The sequence below is a fragment of the Mesoplodon densirostris genome, chromosome 5 (assembly GCF_025265405.1).
Source record: "Mesoplodon densirostris isolate mMesDen1 chromosome 5, mMesDen1 primary haplotype, whole genome shotgun sequence".
NCBI lineage: Eukaryota > Metazoa > Chordata > Mammalia > Artiodactyla > Ziphiidae > Mesoplodon > Mesoplodon densirostris.
Window position 1 is genome coordinate 60266677 of NC_082665.1, and position 12630 is coordinate 60279306.

General features: G+C 50.8%; 1 protein-coding gene across 5 annotated transcripts in view; it reads left to right on the forward strand.

Moving 5' to 3' along the window:
- Nucleotides 1–12630, forward strand: part of BOC (BOC cell adhesion associated, oncogene regulated) — a 79471-nt gene that overhangs the window by 6095 nt on the left and 60746 nt on the right. The window lies entirely within an intron of this gene.

The following is a 12630-nucleotide window of genomic DNA, read 5'->3' on the forward strand; positions in this document are numbered from 1 at the left end:
AGGGTGATGACTCATTTGTAGGTTGGAGCCTTCATCCTTTCAACAAGCTTTTATTCGGCGCTCGCTGTGTGCTCAGTATCCATACCAGAGCCCATGCCTTCCAGAATTCCATGACTGAGGGGAGGGGACATGCAGGGCACGGCAATGCAAACTCCAGTGTGAAAGCGCTTGGACTGGGTCATGAAGAAAGGCTCCTGGAAGGAGGAGAGCCTGAGAGCCTCTCAGGCTAAGTCCTAGAGGCAGAGACGGGGCTGGCAGGACTGAAACGTTCTTTTTTTACCTCTGCCCACATGTGGTTCATTATTTTCTCCCTGCAAACTTACTTTTCCTAAGAGGATAATAGACTGAAGTATTCATAAGACAGGAGATTTCAAGTTCAGAGTGTTTTTTTAAATTTTAGTAAAGTTAAAAACTGGAATCTCTGCATTAAATACAGAACCTCAGAAATGCGAGTCTTCGACAAGTTTCTAAAAGTAGTTACTGAGTAGCTTTCAGGGGAAAAAGGAGAAATTTGTGATCTTCTTTTCTTTCTCAGCCAGGTCAGATTTTAGCTGAGAATGCTAGAAACACATGCCTGAATTCAGCTTTTCACTTTTAAATTCCATTTGCCCTTTGTTCTGCTGTCTGGGGTAGGTTTGCTCGGCTCTGAAATTATTCCCAGAGTAACAAGTGAGAAGACGTTTATTTTAGGGGCAAATAAAAGTTGCTGGGCTCTCCAGTTGCCCAGGAACCTCCTTGGCTGCTAAGAGGTGGCTGTCACACAGGATGGGAGCTACAGGTAAGAGGAGAAGGGCGTGTAGAACTGGTTGGCCTTGGAGGCTGGGCTGGAATTGGACTCTTGAAGAGAGCACTCCGCACCTCTCCCGGCCTGCCAATATTTTTCCAGAATAGTCCCAGCCAAGTAAACTTACCTAACGTTGCAATCCCAGCAGGTCTATTAGGTATGGGTCACAGTTAATTGGAGAGGAAAACTGGGGGGTTCTGGATTTCTTACTTTTCTGTGAAAGCAGAGGCTGCTCTTAAGTGCTTCACAAAGCATCTTGCCCCGTCACTCCCCCGACTTGACTCTCTGCTTTTCTGCCTGATGACTGTCATCCCACAGAGGTGTTACGGTACCTTGTCCTTTTTTACGTACTTGTGCCCACGTGAGAGGATTTCATCATGCAGTCAGTCAGCACAGTACCCACCTTTGCAAGTGAGACCACATAAAGTGATGGAAATTCACGGCTGTTTACTTGTGTCATTATGAATGGATGTTTTGTAGTGAACAAGTTACATAAAAATCTGCTGTGTTATAGCCAAGGGTTAGAATCTAATGGCTCTTCGCAATGTACAGGCCTTCCAAGCAGTCACCTGCAGCCCTTTCTGGACAGCGCTGGTGGTCTGGCCATCGTGAAGGCCGCGTCGGCTCCAGGTGAAAGCCCCGCGGCCAGGTGCCTGTCGTTCTATAGCCTTCTGTCGCAGAGATGGAGGCTGGGTCGTCAGGCCCGGCTTTCGCCTGCCTGGACGGTGGCAGCTTGCCAGTGCGTTTCACTGGGTGGTCTTCAACAATGGGAGGGGTGGGGAGCTCAGCTCTCTGTCCTCACCAAAGGGGAACGAGAAGGTTGGCAACCAACCCCGTCACTGAAACACCACAAAGGTCCTGAGTGTGCATGAAAAAGATAGAACAGGTTGCTGAAAGCAGTATTGTGATGGAGTTCATTTTTGTTCCCCTGATTTTACAAACCAAGCCTTACACGTATGTGGTGATTCTCCCTCAAGAGGGTGAGCACACATGAGCAGCAGGTGCCCTCCGTCACGGACGTTCCCGTACCCTTCCTTCCCTTACCCTCTCAGGGAATCAGCTGTGGACCTGAAGGGCAGGCCGAGAAGGCCGAGACCGGCGGATCCCAGCGCCAAAGAGGCGGCCGTACCTGCCTCCGTCGTCCTTCTGATGACGGGGAGAATGAGAGCTGCCATTTAGCGAGACCTACTGTGTGCCAGGCCCTGTGCTAAGCCCTGTGAGCACTGTCCCTGCAACCCCCCAGCAGTCCTGTGAAGGTGGGCAGCGTGATCCTATTGGGCAGATAAGAGAGCTGAAGCCTAAATAATTGTAGGGACTTGTTCTGGTCTCACAGCTGGTAAGTGGCAGGGCCAAGATTTCGTGGCAGGGCTGCTGACTCCAGAACTCGGGCTTTGAGGAAAAAAAAGTATCCAGACAATCTCTCCTCTCAGCCTCTCTAAGTAGAGCCCCCTTAGCTTGGGAGAGCTGTTTCTTTTGCAACTAACAGAGCGCAAGCGGCAGGTGGCAGCCTTTATGAGACTTGCCTTAAGAGACATGAATTGAAAACCGGGGCCACAACCGGAAGGTTTTGACTGGCTCCACAGCAGCAGCCTGAGGGAAGCTGGGTCCTGAGGCCCAGCTGATGTCTGACTTCGTAGGCAGTGCTGAAAGCTGCCTCTATCTTGGGTCTCCTCTTGGAACGTGTCTCCTGGCTTTTGCTCCCGCCTGGGACATCATCTGAATTGGCTGTCTGAGTCTCTGTTTCCACTACAGGTGCCAGCTGAATCCACATGCTCCTTGGGTCTCTGCAAGTCTGATCAAGGTCCTCTGAGCCTCGGCAGGGTGAGGGGGGAGAAGGTGTTCTGCCCAGAAGGTACTTTTCCTGGTCAGGAGAAGTGGCAGCTTGTGCAGAAAAATACCCTGGGGAAGGAAGTAGCAACTTTGACAGACAGGTAACTGACAGGAGATGGTACCTTCCAGGCAAATACAGGGCAGCCAGCAGAAAGAATGCTACAGGTCGTTACCTGCAGAGCAAAACCGAGTCTCCCAGCTGGCTTCAGAGAGCGGGGAGATTTGGCTGCCATGAGCATGGAGTTGCCCTCAGTTCCTTGTTTTTCTTTAACAAACGTGGAAAGCCTGAAGCCAGGATGTTCTGGCTTTGCGTGTGTTGGGGGGGGTGGGGTACAGGATACCTGGGTTTAAGATATAATTATGTGACCAACTAGTTGGGTAACCCAGAGGAAATCATGGAAACTCTCTGAGCCTCTCTCTCCCCATCCTCGCAAGCTGCCTTCTCAGGGCACTATGGGGATGCAGAGAAATGGCACAAGGGAACACTTTTGATGCAGAAGGTTCCTGCCCACCTCAAAAGCCTCTGGCATCTCTGTTCACCCAAGATGAGTTGGGAGATAAGACATTTGAGGGAACTGGCCAGAGGTCAGAGTCTAGGCACAAGGGCTGCATCTGCTTCTGTGGTTGTGTTTGTTTTCTAAGAGCAGAGGCCTGAACTGAAGGCAGTTAGGTCCTATTGCCAGATAAGCTGCTTTTCCCTCTCTTGTGGGAAGAGACAGTGAAGGCCTCAGGGAGAAGAAAAGCTCTCGTGGCAAGAGGATCCTGGTTCGCACTCTTCCTGAGAGGGGAAGGAACAGGGGAGTCTGAGGAGAGTTGGGGTGACCCCATCTGAGACCAGAGGCTTGGAGTGAATCTTATCAGCAAAAGGAAGTGCTGGAGAAAGACGGTTGTTGCAGGAGGGATCCATGTTTCTGGGGCCCCTTCCAGGTTGGAGATGGTGTGGCATCCTGGTTAAGGGCGGGCTTTGGAACCAGACAGGCCTGGATTTGAACATAGCTTTGCCAGGTGGTAGGTGTTATGACCCTGGGCTAGTCACCTCCACTCTGAAACCCTAGTTTCTTAAAGTTGTTGCAAAGGGAAAGCAAGATACTGCATATAAAGCGCACAAAATGCATTGTGAACATTCAGGAGAAGGTGGCCGTTAATAGGAAAGGAAAGGGCTTCCCTGGTGGCTCAGTGGTTGAGTGTCCGCCTGCCGATGCAGGGGACACGGGTTCGTGTCCCGGTCCGGGAGGATCCCACATGCCGCGGAGCGGCTGGGCCCGTGAGCCATGGCTGCTGAGCCTGCACGTCCGGAGCCTGTGCTCCGCGACGTGAGAGGCCACAACAGTGAGAGGCCCGTGTACCGCAAAAAAAAAAAAAAAAATAGGATAGGAAAGGAAAGGAAAGAAAAACAGACTGGAAGGAGAGTTATCGATGGATTGGGCAGCTGGAAAGAGGAGTAGGTGGAAGGCTGCACTGATGGAACCCCCCACTGGCTCAAGGCTCTATAGAGATGAGGGAATGAGAAGATGGGGAAAGAGAGGAGCCCACAGTGGGGCAAGGCTGTGCCCCAGGTGCCCCCGTAGGTACCAATCTTCAGGCCTGGTCACTGGGAAGACAGCTCCCACCCGGCCTTCTCTGCTTCTTCCCTGATTCAGCATATTCCATTCTGCTGGTGAGACCCAAAACCTGAGAGTCACCTTGGACTCTGTTCTTTCTCTCATACTCCACTTTAAGTTGGCAAATGATGTTGGCTTTATTTTTAAGATGTATTCAGAATCCTGCAGCTTATCACCATCCTTGTCTTCCAGCAACATTTCTTACCTGCTCTATTGCAGTAGCTTCCTAAGCGTTCTCCCTGCCTCCACCCAGCCCTGACCTCCCTGCCTACAGTCTGTTCTTCATGGAGAAGTCAGTGTCAGCTTCCAAAAGAGGAGCCAGGCGAGGTCAGTTCTCTGCTCAAAACTGTCCATGGTTTGCTTTCATGCAGAGAAAATGCCACACACTGTCCGTGCCCTCACCTCCCCTATTCGCTCCACAGCCTCAGTGGCCTCCTTGCTGCTCCTCCGCCTAAGCAGGACAGCCTCCCTTCCGGGGCTTTGCCCGCTGCCTGGGAGGTACTTCCCCGATAGCTGCACAGCCCCTCCCTCACTTCATTCAGGTGTCTGCTTCGTGGCTGCCCTCACTGGACTGCCCTTTATTAATTTACACTCCCACTGTCATTCTCTCTTCCTTCAACCTAATCTGTTCTTTCTCAGCGTTACACCTGCTGACGTATCTCTACTTGTTCATCTCCTTATTGCCTGCTTAGCCTCTAGAAGGAGAGATCCACGGCATCAGGGACTTCATTTTGCATCTCACCAACTCCCCAGTGCCTGGAGTAGACTCTGGGATGTAATTGGTACTCAGTTTTTCTTTTTACTAGTCCACAGGTCTTTCCTGAAACTCAAAATGAGTATCACAAGAGTTTCAAACAGAATGCAATAATTACCTAAGGATTTATATAAGAAAAATGCATTCTGGGGGGACTGTGGGAGAGAGGGGCAGGGAATTCTAATACTATGAGGGCGTCTGTTTTAGAAAAGCTGGAAAGCAGCGTGCTAGGCCGCAGCAGAAGAAGCTCCGTTCCTCTGTCTTCCTCAAGGTGACTGACTTCAGGAATGTCCGTGGATGTGCCTTTGCGCCACTGTTCCATCTGTAAGAGGAGGGTGAGAATGGATGCCTCTCTGGCCCTTCTGCATCACTCAAGAGGAGTTTACTGAGAATGGACTTTGTGTCCAGCACTGTGCTGGGCCAGGCTGGGAGCTGCAGAGAAGCCCAGGGCATCCTCGCTCCATCAAAAGTTTATACTCTAGTTGTTCATCTGGAATTTCCTAAGTGTGCCTGGACCATCCACTGTACTGCTCCCTTCTCTTTGCACAGTTGAATGGGAGTTCTGTTGCATCTGGGACGTGAGGAACACGGGATGAATTTGAGACTAGCTCAGTTCCCTCCATGTGGGGGCCTGGTGGAGTCAGGCCCCATGGTAGGCACACAGGTGACAGAAATTGTCTCTGTGGCTGGAGTGTTGACAGCCTGGAATACAAGGAATAGGAGGTTTGGATGTCTACCCAGAGGGGGATAGATCTGACTTCAAATTGCATCTCAGTCATTTCTAGCTTGGCTCTAGATTTAGAAGCTAAGGAAGCGTAAAAATAAGGGCAAATATCCCAAGAGGCCTCCTGCTGACAACAAACGTGCCTGAGAAATTACACTACCAAGATCCCCAGACCCAACATCTACAGCATCTCAGGGAGCTGGGGAATAGTCCAAACCTCCTCCTCCAGGTTTTTTTTAACTTAGAAAGAAATTAATAGGCTTTTTTAAAAAAGCAGTTTTAGGTTTATAGAAAAAAATTAAGTGAAAATTACAGGGAGTTACCTCATACCCCTCCACCCCTACCAATTTCCCGAATTACTAACATCTTACGTTGGTGTAATGCGTTTGTTAGAATTGATGAGTCAATGTTGACACATAGTTATTAACTAAAGTCCATAGTTTACATTAAGACTTATTTTTTGCATTATACAGCCTGTAGTTCTGACAAATGCGTAATGATACATATCCACCATTATTATAGTATCAGACAGAAGAATAGTTTCACTGCCTAAAAATCCCCTGTGCTCCACCTATTTGGTGGAGCAGCAACCATTGCTCTTTTTACAGTCTTTGTAGTTTTGTCTTTTCCAGAATGTCATGTAGTTGGAATCCTACAGTATATATAGTCTTCCCAGGTTGGCTTCTTTCACTTAGCAGTCTCCTCCAGTTTTAAACATGGCCTTCTCCACGCCATGCCCCCTCACACCGTACATCCAGCTGGGGTGCAAGGCGCTGACAACGGAGGAGCCCACAGCCAGTGCTGAGACCCACCTGCCCAGAGCCCACGGGTCTGCAGTGCTGCTCTTCTGTCGTCACCCACTGGACACGCCTGGCGCTGGAGCTACTGGAGTTCAGCCCAGGCTGGTAAACTGTCGGTTGCTGCCTGTGTTTTGGTTCCACATCTGGAAGTATCGGCTGTGCAGACCTTCCGTGGCGCTCTTAAGTAGAGAGACAGGAGGAGCACCGGGCCATTTGCCTTCCTCCTTGCTAGTTTGGTTTAGTTGCTCTGGAGCTTTGGACAGCGGCGGGGAAGTGAGCCTCCCAGGCAGGCAGGGCGGGCAGCACTCCTACACGCCGCATCCGGCGGCAGCCACAGCTCCCCCAGCCGCCGAAGTTGCTGTCTCAGCCCCAGTGGTGTCTGTGCTGAGCCCTGGGAGGCACTGAGCTTCAGGGCTTGTTTTGTGGTCGTTAAGCAGGAAGACCGATCAGGCACAAAGAGAGTGAGAACGCTTCCCCTGCCAAGAAGTGCTTCTTTCTTCAGTCAGCCTCACAAACGAGGATTCCTTGGCGGGGGGGGGGTGGGGGGGTGGCAGGAACCCCCGTATTCAGTGCCCTCACCAGTCATTAAACAGTGAGGCTCTCGGGGGATGAGGGATAACGATGGATTTTATCACTAGAACAGAAGGAGGACCTCCTCCAGCTGGGCTCCAACTCTGGGCCCCAGTTAGAGGAAAGGGAAGTGCATGTGAATGGGGGTCACGTGGGCCACCTGGTTGAAGCAGGCTGAAACGTTCCAGGGCTGAGAGGAAAGGGGTGTACTAGGTGAAGAGGGTTCCAACCCTGAGGAGCAGGGACTGAGACTTAGACCCCAGCTTCTGTTGCTTCTATGTGGAGTAAACGAAGAGCTGAGGCCAGCTGGCACCTCCTCACTTCCAAGGACACCAGGCAGGTGCCTCAGAGTTCAGTAAAAAGAAGAAAGAAGACATGGCCTCCTTGGAAAGTCAGCTCTCAGACGGTAGAAACTCCATGCCAGTCATCCCAGTCCTTACCACCTCGTCCTCTGGCTTGCTCTTTGCCTAGCCCACCCTCCCATCTGTATCCTGTTCAGGGACTTGCCGAGAGCTCTTGGGCTGCCATTCAGTGGTTCTTCCGACTTGCACCCTGTGTAAGTGGAGACTAATAGTACTTGTCCCGGGTGTGTCATCAAGACTGTGAGCACTAATGCAGTGGAGTGTTTAACGCTCCTTAAACTCTTCAGAGAAGTACTGTCTACAGGCAAGCCGTCCTTGCTTTTGTTGTTAATTGTGGAATCAGGGTGGTGTGCCTGCACCCTCTTGTCTTCCTGGGTCTCGCTCCAGCATCTGGAAGGCTGTGACTGATGATTGACCGTCAACACATGGGAGGCCTTGGCCCTTGTCACAGTTTGCCTGCGGAGGCTAAGGATAGAGAACTGCTGAACATGGGAGGGTGAGACCCATGTTCCCTGCCAGATCCAGCCTTCATTCCTGAGTCACCTCCTCACGTGCTGTCCCCCCAGGAGGTCCTGTGGGAGAATCCCGGACCGACTTCTGTAGGTGCAGCCAGGCTGTGTGTGTCAAGGAGCAGGGACCACGTTTGCTAAACCAAAGATAAGTACATGATCTGACAAAGCATTTGGATGGGACTTTTTCCCCCTGATTTTGGGGGGGAAAAATCTCAGAAACGCTGAGTTTATAAATATCTTGTGATGTATTAAAAAATAACCCTTTAGTACGAGGAATGGCATTCTGTCCAGTTGGGGGCCATGCCAGGACCTCCCAGCAGCATGGTCGCCTGTTAGGGCAGGTTGTGCAGGGAAACGCGGCGTGGCCTCGCCACACGTGTGAAGCTCCAGCAAGTGTTGGTGGAAGGAAGTCTCCAGGGCAGTCTGGGTTTTCTCTAGCACTTTCTCTACAGAACAATCTGTGGGAAACCAGGGCAGGGTCCCAATTTTACCCACCGCTGCCCAACTCCCCTCTCTAGAAAAAGCCTCCATGGCCGTGGAACAGGGAGGCTCCTGAACAGCTAAGTTCTACAGCTTTCAAAGTCACGAGGTAAAGAGGACGAGCCTGCCCCGTTGTGATGGAGTGTTAGCCAGCAGAACTCATTTTCCCTCCACAAGGACACTAACCAAAGTGCCAGCGCTAATGCCCATGGTCTAGATGGGGGAAAGGCAGTGAGGCCTTGTTTCTCTGAACCTCAGCCAAAATGAGGTGTGTTACCCTTCCTCGGGCAGGGGGTTCTGACCTGTTTCCCACCCTCTGAAAATCACAATGCCCGCTGCAGCCAGCCTCCCTTCAGTCACTGAGCTTCCACACTGAGCTGTTCCTGGTTTATCCAAAGACCCAGCAAAACACCTTGCCTAGAGCAGTGCTGTTCATGCCTCTTCAGGCATTTTCCACGTGGCCCCAAAGACGTGTTTGTAACCATTAAAGAGTGGCCTTTCCGTTGATCAGCCAACAGACTATTGAGCGCCATGCGTGCTGCCCTCAAGACACTTATAACTTGGATTCTGAATATTTCCCAAATCCAAGCAAGAGGTCATTTCACGTTGAACTGCATTATCTACCTTCTCTCATTGGAAGAGCCCTTGGCTCAGAGGAGGTGCTAGATGTCACCATTATTATCATCATGATTATTATTACTTTGGCTTTTGAGATAAGCTACTGATTTATAGCTCCTTCCCAAGAGCCCATATTCTCGGAGAATTTGGCTCTTTAAAGAGCTGTGTCACTTACGGTATGTTTGGGAATTTTATAGGTAGAAACATGGAGGTCCAGAGAAAAGTGATGGTCTTTCACTCGGACCTTGAAGCCTGTGCACTTGGTTGGTTCTGCCATCAGGAAAAAGCCCGCCAACACTGGGGACCTGTCATTGGAGAGATATGCTCAGGGTTCTGGGGAAGGCCCATCCAGGACAGGGAACCCAGAAAGGAAGCAGAGGGCATGGGGGGCAGCCAACAGGGTCCAGGTTCCCAAGCCAGAGCACCAAGGAGATAGGCTTCTCAGAGCCTCCTCTGGCTGCGGCCAGCAGTACCCTTTCAGGGGTGGGGCTGCCTCTTTGGCCCAACACTAGGGAGCCTTTAAAGGTTGAAGAGAGGTATACTGCCCTCCGTTACCAGAACCTGGGCGCTCGTGGAAACCTGCCGGACAGCGCTCTTTGGCTTAACTGAGGTGACATGGGGGCTGGGTGGGGGTGGGGGTGGGGCGGGCGTCCTGGAAGTTGGTGCAGGACTGAGAAGGTTTGGGATGATCTTGTTCTAGTCATCCTATTGAAAAAGCAAGTTTCATTATTATTTAAAAACTCAACTACACAAAAGCAGAAAGAAGAGTATCCTGAGCCCCATGTACCCATCACCCAGATTCAACAATTATCAAGACAAAAGAGTTTTTTAAATACTACTTTGTTTTCATTACTCTGCTCTGTGTGCAGATAGGACAAGGATGAACGCCACAAGGGTACTTTTTCCAAAAGAAGTGTGTGATCCAGTCTTCCCACGCCCTCCTAACAGGGGCGTGGAAAAGAAAGAACCCCAGCCCAGGGCCCTCGGGTTTGATTCTCAGTCACTCCACGGTGCTCTGAGATGTTTCTGTGTGTCTCCTTTACCAGATGCTGAGCTCTTAGAGAAAGCTTGAACTTTATCTTTGGATCCACGGAGCTTCGTATTGAATGAGTGTTCAATAAGTGTTTAGTGACTTGTAAGGCAAAGGATTGTGTGAGTCAGAGTGGACAGGTGTAAGTGATGTGAGTACTTAGTTCACCATTTGGGGAGGCAAAGGGGCAGCTGATGGCGTTTAGAGTTGAGTAAGGGGCCATTATCTGAACTCTGGGGGATCCTGAATGGGTGAAAGGTTAGGCGTGATCATTCTGCAATGCAGGGGCTCCTGGTTTGGCCAAGAAGGAAGAAGTCAGCAGCAAGAGATGACAGGAGAGAGCTGGATCAGAGCTGCTCTCTGCCTGGTCCCCAGATCCAGGTGTCTGCAGACCCGGGTATGGGGGGACAGGGGTCTAAGAACAGAGGCTCCAGCTCCAGACCCATTTCTCTGGGTGGCCAGAAGCAGTCCGCAAGCCACCTATGCCACCAGGGCCCGCGTGTCATTCCAAGCACTGTTTTTATTCATTTTGGAGTTGGCAAGGAACGGGCTCCTCCAAGTGTGAGGACCAGAGTCTGCTTCCAGCCTGTGGAGTGCTGGGCAGCTCGGCTGCTCTGTGGCCCCCTGGGCAGCGTTTGGGGTGGTATGAAATGGGTGTTGGAGGAACAGGAGGGGAGATGCTGCAAACCCCGGCTCAGGTCTGACCCTGGGTGTAGCCAGCAGGGGCCTCAGGCAGGGTGTGCCAGGGCCTACACAGACCCCAGGGAAGTCTCCAGGCCCCGACTTGGATCAGCGACCTGCCCCTCCCTTCCCTGCCTGGTCTTTTGCAGTTTAAACTTCGAGCTCTGTCCTCGCATACACGCCTGATGTGTGTGTGAGTGTTTTAATTTTTATCCTTGGCAGAAGTTAAGACACAAAATGGATTTGGAAGGAGAGGAAACCAGTCTTGGGATACGCTGGGTAGCAGCAGCTTCATTCCTGGAGTGGGAGGGCCGCAGGTGGGGAGGGGCTGGGCGGGACCCAAGTCTCTAAGGTTGGGGTGAGGTGCTGCTTCCGCCCCGGCAGGGACCATACTGAAAATCCACTTCTTGGGGAAGGGAACGCCGGAAGCTAGAGGCTGAGCTGTTAACCCTTTGGGATGTCAAAAAGCCAGTTCCAGGGGAGCCAAAGCCCACTGGTGCAATCTGGTGTTAAGTGGATGTGGGACCCCTGGACAGCCAACACCTGTTCTACTTCCTGGTGGTCTGTGAGCCCCTGAGACTGTTCTCAATTTGTTAAGGGAATCACTGACGGGCACTTCAGGTTTTCATGTGCAAACGCTAAAATGTGCATATGCTTGGAAAACTTCTGTCTCCTGCTAAGCTCTCTGCCCCCGAGAAGTGGTGGTGGCCCCAGCAGGGGTGACTGTGGCCCAGGGACCTGTTTAAGTGTCACCTTTGCTACTCTGGAAGCCGTCTTGGCCCCCAAAGTAGGTGCTGTTTGCAATGGTGGTCTCTTCTTGGGTTTTTATTTCTTTGTGAAGAGGAGAAAACTAGGAATCTGAAAGTCCAGAAAATATCTGGGGATATCTGAGAGAAACTTTGAGAAAATGTTTTATTCGTTAAAGTGTATTAAGATATTCAATTTGTGGAATAAAAGAAAACAGCTTTAAAAATGGCAAGAATTTCACTAAAAATAATAGAGCAGGGAACATCTTTATACAAAACTCACAATTTCAACCGTGGCATCCAGTGCAACCAACGCGTTTCTGGCAGACCTTCTCTGTCAAAATGACCCACAAATCCATGGCGGAGACTCCCAGGGGTTCTCAACCCTGGCTGCACATTACGGTTTCCAGGAAAGGGTTTTGAAAATGCTGATACCTGGGCCCCACTTCCACAGGCTCTAAGTGAATTTGCCTGAGGTGCTGCCCAGGTGTTGATGTGTCTTAGTGTCCCCGAATGATTTTTCCGTGCAGCCAGCGTTGGGAACCTCCAATCTTATGCTTATGTAAGAACAGAAGGAAGATGAGAGAGGTCAGATTAAGAAATGGAAGAATTTTATTGTCTCTCACTACAGGCTGGTGCATATTACATGGATCCAGACTCAGAGGGCCATGGCCAACTTGTGGATGGGATTGAGGCGCTCACTCAGGGCTGACTCCCGCTGGGGTGGGGGACTGAGCATCCTCGTGAGTTGGCTACAGAGTGCATTGTGGGACCTGACGAACCAGTCCCTCCCGAAACACGGTGGCTAGTGCATGACTCCAACCCAGGCTGATTTTGTTTTTTTCAGCCTTCCTCAGTTTCCTTTTTCGGTTTGTCTGCTTGAATCTACCAAGGACACCAAGACCAGCAGGCAGGGAAAGCAGGTAACCCTGGCTTTGAATCCTTTACTTGAGCAAGATGTTTAACCTCTCTAAGCCTCAATTGCTGCATCTGTAAAATGGAGATGACAGGACTACCTCCTTCACAGAGTTACTTAGAGGTTAGACAAGATAATACATGCACATCATCTCACACACAGTAACTCAGCAAATGGTCACATACTCTCTTTTATGCTAAGATGGAATATTTCTTCCAATTC